This window comes from Symphodus melops (assembly GCF_947650265.1).
Source record: "Symphodus melops genome assembly, chromosome: 7".
Lineage (NCBI taxonomy): Eukaryota > Metazoa > Chordata > Actinopteri > Labriformes > Labridae > Symphodus > Symphodus melops.
This window is the reverse complement of record NC_136697.1, coordinates 1,524,998-1,534,631: the sequence shown is the minus strand read 5'-3', so window position 1 is coordinate 1,534,631 and position 9,634 is coordinate 1,524,998. Positions and strand designations below refer to the sequence as shown.

Below are 9,634 nucleotides of genomic sequence, written 5' to 3'. Positions count from 1 at the left end.
AGAATCACTCCACGTCATTTCCGCTAGCCTGAATCGCGTGGAAAATCAGCTGCTCACTGCCCAAGCAGCTCCGGTTATGCCCTCTAACCCTGTGATTTCTACCCCCAGCACCACTCAGCCTCGTGAGCCCTTTGTCCCGGCACCCGAAAGGTTTTGTGGTAAACTTGGAGACTGTAAGTCTTTTTTATTCCAGTGCACTCTCGTGTTTGAAACGCAACCTCTTACATATGCCGCTGACAGAGCTAAGATTGCGTATGTTTTGGGTTTGCTCTCGGGCAGAGCACGGACATGGGGAACTGCGTTTTGGAATAACCCTGGTAATGATAATGTTCAGTTTAAAGTGTTTGCTGACATTATGACGTCTGTGTTTGACCACCCGGTTGCTAACAAGGATTCCGGTAACCGGCTACTCAGCCTACGGCAGGGAGCGCTCAGTGTTGCAGAGTACTCTATCGAGTTTCAAACTCTAGCCATAGAGTTGGGTTGGGACGACCAGGCGCTACAGGGGATTTTTCTTAAGGGGTTAAGTGAGGCAGTTAAGGACGGGTTAGTGGGGCGTCTTGAAGTTAACTCGCTCCAGGAGTTAATAACCATGGCTATCCGCCTCGACAACCGCTTCCGGGAGAGGCAACGGGAGCGAAGCAGGAGTGTGTCTCGGGTAGCGGACCAGAGAGAGTTTTTGGGTCCACCCGTTGCGGTCGGGCAGCAGTCACCGTCATGTACTCTCAGTACTAGGTCTCACACCGCAGCTCAGAGTGAGGAGCCCATGCAGTTGGGGCGAAATCGTTTGTCTCCGGCGGAGAGAAACAGACGGTTTTCTCTGAGACTTTGCATTTACTGCGGGGAGGCGGGGCATCAGCTAATTCATTGTCCGGTTCGGTTAAACTGTCACGCTCACCAGTGACGGCAGGGGTGCTGGTGAGCAGGGCCGATGTGATTAATTCCCCTCAGAAACGCCTCAACGTAGAGGCTAGTTTCCTTGTTAAAGGAAGACCCTTTACTATCCTTGCTTTAGTGGATTCGGGAGCGGACTCTAATTTCATTGACGTGGAATTAGTTAACCAAGCTGAGATCACGAGCCAGCCCATTTCGACACCTCTCAAGGTGGACGCTTTAAGTGGTCAGCTCATAGCCCGCATAGAGTCCGAGACTTCCCCGTTATTGCTGACCGTTGCAGGGAACCACAGGGAGGAGATAACCTTCAATATCATGCCATCGTCTAACGCTCCCTTAGTTCTCGGTCTACCTTGGCTTCAACGTCATAACCCGGATATCGACTGGTCCATGGGTCGGATTACCGGGTGGAGTAATTTTTGTCACGCGCACTGTCTTACTGCGGCTAATCCGTCCTGTGATGTAACTCCTCGTGTTTCCTCGGTATCGTCCGCGGAACTAGCTGCAGTACCTTCAGTTTACCACAGCCTGAGGGAAGTATTCAGTAAGGAGAAAGCCTTATCCTTACCCCCGCACAGACCCTATGACTGCGCCATTGATCTTCTTCCGGGTGCCCCCCTACCGTCAAGTCGTTTGTTTAACCTGTCTGGTCCCGAAAAGTCCTCTATGGAGAAATATATCACGGAGTCACTGAATTCTGGCATTATTCGGCCTTCGTCCTCACCACTTGGGGCGGGGTTTTTCTTTGTAGAGAAAAAAGACAAGTCTCTTCGTCCGTGCATTGATTTTAGGGGGTTGAACAATATTACTGTTAAAAATAAGTACCCATTACCCCTAATCAGTTCAGCCTTCGAGCCTCTACACGGAGCTACTGTGTTCACCAAGTTGGACCTGCGGAACGCGTATCATCTGGTTCGCATTCGAGAGGGGGACGAATGGAAGACAGCGTTCAATACACCACTAGGACACTTTGAATATCTAGTGATGCCTTTCGGACTAACCAACGCACCAGCCGTTTTCCAGGCTCTGATTAATGACATTCTCCGTGATTTTCTTAACCGTTCTGTGTTCGTTTATCTGGACGATATTTTGATATTTTCTAAGGACTTGGACGAGCACATCGTCATGGTGCAGAAGGTGCTCCAGAGACTCTTAGAGAACAGACTTTTCGTGAAAGCGGAGAAATGTGTGTTTCACGCTGACTCAGTTACTTTCCTTGGCTACATCCTGGAGGGCGGACGGGTCAGGACGGACCCGGCGAAGGTGGAAGCAGTGTTGGAGTGGGAGACACCGACTACCAGGAAGCAGCTGCAGAGGTTCCTGGGCTTCGCGAACTTTTACCGGCGGTTTATCCAGAACTACAGCCAGGTAGTAGCACCACTCACCAGGTTGACTTCTTCCAACGTGCCCTTTTCCTGGTCACCGGCGGCGGAAAGGGCATTCGTGGACCTCAAGGAGAGGTTTTCTTCAGCCCCGATCCTTGTGCAGCCGGACCCCACAAGACAGTTCATCGTGGAAGTGGATGCTTCGGACCTTGGGGTAGGAGCTGTTTTGTCTCAGAGGGATTCTAAGGATAATAAGGTGCATCCCTGTGCTTTTTTCTCCCGCAAGCTCTCTCCAGCCGAAAAGAACTACGACGTCGGCAACAAGGAGTTGTTGGCCGTGAAATTGGCTTTGGAGGAGTGGCGTCATTGGCTGGAGGGAGCGGAAATGCCGTTTGTGGTCTGGTCAGACCATAAGAATCTTTCTTACATCCAGACGGCCAAAAGACTGAACCCAAGGCAGGCCCGGTGGGCGCTGTTCTTCACCCGGTTCAGTTTCACAGTTACGTATCGACCAGGTAACAAAAATATTAAGCCAGACGCTCTCTCTAGAAGGTTTAACAAAGAGAACGAGATTTCTAGTTCACCTGACACTATTTTGCCTTCCTCGTGCTTGGTAGCTTCTGTTACGTGGGAGGTGGAGTCTCTAGTGAGAGAGGCCCAAAGGGATCGCCCGGACCCCGGTGGAGGTCCAACTAACTGTTTATTTGTGCCTGATAGTGTTCGTTCCCAGGTTCTTCAATGGGGGCATTCCTCCAAAATGGTGTGCCACCCCGGAGTTGCTCGCACTACGGAGTTTATAAAAAGACACTTCTGGTGGCCTACTATGGGCGTGGATATCAAGGACTTTGTGTTGGCGTGTGCAGTATGTGCGAGGGGCAAGGCGTCTCACCGGCCGCCAGCAGGGTTGCTGCATCCCCTTCCTGTGCCAGGACGCCCCTGGTCGCATGTCGCTCTGGACTTTGTTACGGGCCTTCCAGACTCAGAAGGTAACACTGTGGTTATGACTATTGTTGATCGCTTCTCCAAATCAGCTCATTTTGTGGCGTTACCCAAGCTGCCCTCTGCTGCTGAGACCGCGGATTTAATAACCATCCACGTGTTTCGGTTGCATGGCATTCCTATGGATATAGTTTCAGACAGAGGACCGCAGTTCACCTCACAAGTGTGGAGGGCGTTTGTTCGTGCTTTGGGAGCCACCGTCAGCCTGTCATCGGGATATCATCCGCAGTCTAATGGTCAGACGGAACGGGCCAACCAGGACTTGGAAGCCATGCTTCGATGTGTGTGTGCTCAGAGACCACGCAGCTGGAGTCAGCATCTGGCGTGGGTAGAATACGCACATAATTCTTTGTCATCCTCGGCGACAGGTATGGCACCTTTCATGTGCGCTTTAGGTTATGTACCTCCCCTGTTTCCTAGTCAGGAAGAGGAGATCGCGGTTCCCTCCGTCCAGAACCATCTGCGGAGGATTCGCAGGACTTGGAGGGAGGCCAGGTCGGCCTTACTTAGGACTAAGGAGCGGAATCGGAGTTTGGCCGACCGACACAGAACTCAAGCGCCAAGTTATGCGCCGGGACAGAAAGTGTGGTTAAATGCTAAAGACATTCCTCTCAGTGTTGAGTCCAGAAAATTGGCTCCTCGGTTCATTGGGCCATACGAGATCGAAAGGGTCATAAATCCTTCCTCGGTCCGTCTCAGACTTCCCCCGGCTCTGAAAATTCACCCCACTTTTCATGTTTCCCAGGTCAAACCAGTGGTCACGAGTGTCTTGAGCCCTCCGGCCGTCGCCCCTCCACCCCCCCGGCTCATCGATGGTCATCCAGCGTTTACCGTCAACAAAGTCATGGACGTTCGACGCAGAGGAAGGGGGTTCCAGTTCCTCGTGGACTGGGTGGGGTACGGACCGGAGGAGCGGAGCTGGATATCCAGAGCTCTTATTCTGGATCACTCGGTGATCGGAGACTTTTATAGACAGTTCCCCGATAAGCCTGGTAGACCGCCAGGTGGCAGTCGTTGAGGGGGGGGTACTGTCATGTTTGGGTGTTTTGTGTCTCTTCCCCACGTGTGTGTGTTTTGTTTTCCTGTCTGTCACTCCCTCTGTGTCTACTAACTATCAATCAGTGTCCACAGGTGTGGCTCATCCAATCAACCGGGTTACTTAAGCTGGCTTCTGCCAGGAGGCCAGCGCCAGATTATTGTTGTTCCATTGTGGTCAGTAGCTCTCGTGTTCTCTAGTGTTTTCAGTGCTCCAGTGATATTTCTTGTATTATTCCCTGTCGTGTTTATTAACCTCCGTGTTCTCTCTCCTCTTAGTGTTCCCAGTCCTGCGTTCCTGTCCCTGTCTCCGTCGTCGTCTTGTTCGTCTGATCTGGCTTCTTCACGCGTGCCTTGTACACCTCGTGTCACATAGTTTGTTGTTGCACATTTAGAGTCACTTAGATTTTCATGTACACATAGTTGAGTGTCACATTGTTTTGCTTACACAGTTGATTGTCACATTTAATAACTTGTACACATTCTTCGAGTCACATAGTTTCATGTTACACATTAGTGTCACTTATATTTCTTGTATTCTTGATCACTCGTGTATAATAAATTGTTCCTTCGTTTTCATTTTCGGTTTCTGTCTTGTGCTTTTGGTTCTACATTATTCTAAACATAACACTTCTCTTCATAGAACTAAAAGATTCAGGGACTTCTCTTCATATAACTAGAAGGTTCAGGGACTTCTCTTCATAGAACTAAAAGGTTAAGGGACTTCTCTTCTCAGAACTAAAAGGTTCGGGGACTTCTCTTCAGGAACTAAAAGGTTCAGGGACTTCTCTTCATAGAACTAAAAGGGTAAGGGACATATCTTCTCAGAACTAAAAGGTTCAGGTACTTCTCTTCATATAACTAAAAGGTTCAGGAACTTCTCTTCAGGAACTAAAAGTTTCAGGGACTTCTCTTCATAGAACTAAAAGGTTCAGGGACTTCTCTTAATAGAACTAAACGGTTCAGGGACTTCTCTTTAAAGAACTAAAAGGTTCATGGACTTCTCTTCAGGAACTAAAAGGTTCAGGCACTTCTCATCATATAACTAAAAGGTTCAGGGACTTCTCTTCAAAGAACAAAAAGGTTCAGGGACTTCTCTTTGAATATCTAAAAGGTTCAGAAACTTCTCTTTAAAGAACTAAAAGTTTCATGGACTTCTCGTCAGGAACTAAAAGGTTCAGGGACTTCTCATCATAGAACTAAAAGGTTCAGGGAATTCTCATCATAGAACTAAAAGATTCAGGGACTTCTCTTCATATAACTAAACGGTTCAGGGACTTCTCTTCAGGAACTAAAAGGTTCAGGGACATCTCTTCATAGAACTAAAAGGTTCAGGGACATCTCTTCATAGAACTAAAAGGTTCAGGGACTTCTCTTCATAGAACTAAAAGGTTCAGGGACTTCTCTTCTCAGAACTAAAAGGTTCAGGGACTTCTCTTCAAAGAACTAAAAGGTTCAGGGACTTCTCTTCAGGAACTAAAATGTTAAGGGACTTCTCTTCTCAGAACTAAAAGGTTCAGGGACTTCTCTTCATGAAACTAAAAGGTGCAGGGACTTCTATTCATAGAATTAAAAGACTCAGGGACATCTCTTCAAAGAACTAAAAGGTTCAGGGACTTCTCTTTGAAGATCTAAAAGGTTCAGAAACTTCTCTTCAGGAACTAAGAGGTTTAGGGACTTCTCTTTAAAGAACTACAAGGTTCAGGGACTTCTCTTAAGGAACTAAAAGGTTCAGGGACTTCTCTTCATAGAACTAAAAGGTGCAGGGACTTCTATTTCAAGAACTAAAAGGTTCAGGGACTTCTCTTCAGGAACGAAAAGGTTCAGGGACTTCTCTTCACAGAACTAAAAGGTTCAGGAACTTCTCTTCAGGAACTAAAAGGTTCAGGGACTTCTCTTCATAGACCTAACAGGTTCAGGGACTTCTATTCAGGAAATAAAAGGTTCACAGACTTCTCTTCAGGAACTAAAAGGTTCAGGGACTTCTAGTCATAGAGCTAAAAGTTTCAGGGACGTCTCTTTAAAGATCTAAAAGGATCAGGGACTTCTCTTCAGGAACTAAAAGGTTCAGGGACTTCTCTTCATAGAACTAAAAGGTTCAGGGACTTCTCTTCAGGAACTAGAAGGTTCAGGGACTTCTCTTCATAGAACTAAAATGTTAAGGGACTTCTCTTCTCAGAACTAAAAGGTTCAGGGACTTCTCTTCAAAGAACTCAAAGGTTCAGGGACTTCTTTTCAGGAACTAAAAGGTTCACGGACTTCTCTTCATAGAACTAAAAGGTTCAGGGACTTCTCTTTAAAGATCTAAAAGGTTCAGGGACTTCTCTTCAGGAACTCAAAGGTTCAGGGACTTCTCATCACAGCACTAAAAGGTTCAAGGACTTCTCTTTATAGAACTAAAAGGTTCAGGGACTTCTCTTCATAGAACTAAAAGGTTCAGGGACTTCTCTTCTCAAAACTAAAAGGTTCAGGAACTTCTCTTCCAAGAACTAAAAGGTTCATGGACTTCTCTTCTAAGAACTAAAAGGTTCAGGAACTTCTTTTCCAAGAACTAAAAGGGTCAGGGACTTCTCTTCATAGACCTAAAAGGTTCATGGACTTCTCTGCAGGAACTAAAAGGTTCAGGGACTTCTCTTCAGGAACTAAAAGGTTCAGAGACTTCTCTTTATATAACTAAAGGGTTCAGGGACTTCTTTTCAGGAACTAAAAGGTTCAGGACTTCTCTTCATACAATTAAAAGGTTCAGGGACTTCTCTTCATAGAACTAAAAGGTTCAGGGACTTCTCTTCATAGAACTAAAAGGTTCAGGGACTTCTCTTCTCAGAACTAAAAGGTTCAGGGACTTCTCTTCAAAAACTAAAAGGTTCAGGGACCTCTCTTTATAGAACTAAAAGGCTCAGGGACTTCTCTTCAAAGAACTAAAAGGTTCAGGGACTTCTCTTCAAAGAACTAAAAGGTTCAGGGACTTCTCTTCATGAAACTAAAAGGTGCAGGGACTTCTATTCATAGAATTAAAAGACTCAGGGACTTCTCTTCAAAGAACTAAAAGGTTCAGGGACTTCTCTTTGAAGATCTAAAAGGTTCAGAAACTTCTCTTCAGGAACTAAGAGGTTCAGGGACTTCTCGTTAAAGAACTACAAGGTTCAGGGACTTCTCTTCAGGAACTAAAAGGTTCAGTGACTTCTCTTCATAGAACTAAAAGGTTCAGGAACTTCTCTTCCAAGAACTAAAAGGTTCATGGACTTCTCTTCTAAGAACTAAAAGGTTCATGGACTTCTCTTCTCAGAACTAAAAGGTTCAGGAACTTCTTTTCCAAGAACTAAAAGGGTCAGGGACTTCTCTTCATAGACCTAAAAGGTTCATGGACTTCTCTGCAGGAACTAAAAGGTTCAGGGACTTCTCTTCAGGAACTAAAAGGTTCAGAGACTTCTCTTTATATAACTAAAGGGTTCAGGGACTTCTTTTCAGGAACTAAAAGGTTCAGGACTTCTCTTCATACAATTAAAAGGTTCAGGGACTTCTCTTCATAGAACTAAAAGGTTCAGGGACTTCTCTTCATAGAACTAAAAGGTTCAGGGACTTCTCTTCTCAGAACTAAAAGGTTCAGGGACTTCTCTTCAAAGAACTAAAAGGTTCAAGGACCTCTCTTTATAGAACTAAAAGGCTCAGGGACTTCTCTTCAAAGAACTAAAAGGTTCAGGGACTTCTCTTCAAAGAACTAAAAGGTTCAGGGACTTCTCTTCATGAAACTAAAAGGTGCAGGGACTTCTATTCATAGAATTAAAAGACTCAGGGACTTCTCTTCAAAGAACTAAAAGGTTCAGGGACTTCTCTTTGAAGATCTAAAAGGTTCAGAAACTTCTCTTCAGGAACTAAGAGGTTCAGGGACTTCTCTTTAAAGAACTACAAGGTTCAGGGACTTCTCTTCAGGAACTAAAAGGTTCAGGGACTTGTATTCACTAAATTAAAATGCTCAGGGACTTCTCTTTATCGAACTAAAAGTCTCAGGGACTTCTCTTCAAAGAACTAAAAGGTTCAGGGACTTCTCTTTAAAGAACTAAACGTTTCATGGACTTCTCTTCAGGAACTAAAAGGTTCAGGGACTTCTCATCATTGAACTAAAAGGTTCAGGGAATTCTCATCATAGAACTAAAAGATTCAGGGACTTCTCTTCATATAACTAAAAGGTTCAGGGACTTCTCTTCAGGAACTAAAAGGTTGAGGGACTTCTCCTCATAGAACTAAAAGGTTCAGGGACTTCTCTTCAGGAACTTAAAGGTTCAGGGGCGTCTCTTTAAAGAAATAAAAGGTTCAGGAACTTCTCTTCAGGGTTCAGGGACTTCTCTTCATAGAACTAAAAGGTTCAGGGACTTCTCTTCAGGAACTAAAATGTTAAGGGACTTCTCTTCTCAGAACTAAAAGGTTCAGTGACTTCTCTTCATGAAACTAAAAGGTGCAGGGACTTCTATTCATAGAATTAAAAGACTCAGGGACATCTCTTCAAAGAACTAAAAGGTTCAGGGACTTCTCTTTGAAGATCTAAAAGGTTCAGAAACTTCTCTTCAGGAACTAAGAGGTTTAGGGACTTCTCTTTAAAGAACTACAAGGTTCAGGGACTTCTCTTAAGGAACTAAAAGGTTCAGGGACTTCTCTTCATAGAACTAAAAGGTGCAGGGACTTCTATTTCAAGAACTAAAAGGTTCAGGGACTTCTCTTCAGGAACGAAAAGGTTCAGGGACTTCTCTTCACAGAACTAAAAGGTTCAGGAACTTCTCTTCAGGAACTAAAAGGTTCAGGGACTTCTCTTCATAGACCTAACAGGTTCAGGGACTTCTATTCAGGAAATAAAAGGTTCACAGACTTCTCTTCAGGAACTAAAAGGTTCAGGGACTTCTAGTCATAGAGCTAAAAGTTTCAGGGACGTCTCTTTAAAGATCTAAAAGGATCAGGGACTTCTCTTCAGGAACTAAAAGGTTCAGGGACTTCTCTTCATAGAACTAAAAGGTTCAGGGACTTCTCTTCAGGAACTAGAAGGTTCAGGGACTTCTCTTCATAGAACTAAAATGTTAAGGGACTTCTCTTCTCAGAACTAAAAGGTTCAGGGACTTCTCTTCAAAGAACTCAAAGGTTCAGGGACTTCTTTTCAGGAACTAAAAGGTTCAGGGACTTCTCTTCATAGAACTAAAAGGTTCAGGGACTTCTCTTTAAAGATCTAAAAGGTTCAGGGACTTCTCTTCAGGAACTCAAAGGTTCAGGGACTTCTCATCACAGCACTAAAAGGTTCAGGGACTTCTCTTTATAGAACTAAAAGGTTCAGGGACTTCTCTTCATAGAACTAAAAGGTTCAGGGACTTCTCTTCTCAAAACTAAAAGGTTCAGGA

The 9,634-nt window shown here is 45.0% G+C and overlaps 1 long non-coding RNA gene across 1 annotated transcript; it reads left to right on the top strand.

Annotated features, from left to right (window-relative positions):
* Positions 1-3,670: 3,670 nt before the first annotated feature.
* On the top strand, positions 3,671-4,832 carry LOC306827291. Its single transcript, XR_013779608.1, has 2 exons — positions 3,671-4,430; positions 4,533-4,832. It is a non-coding gene; the product is annotated as an uncharacterized lncRNA (long non-coding RNA).
* The last annotated feature ends 4,802 nt before the right edge of the window (positions 4,833-9,634 follow it).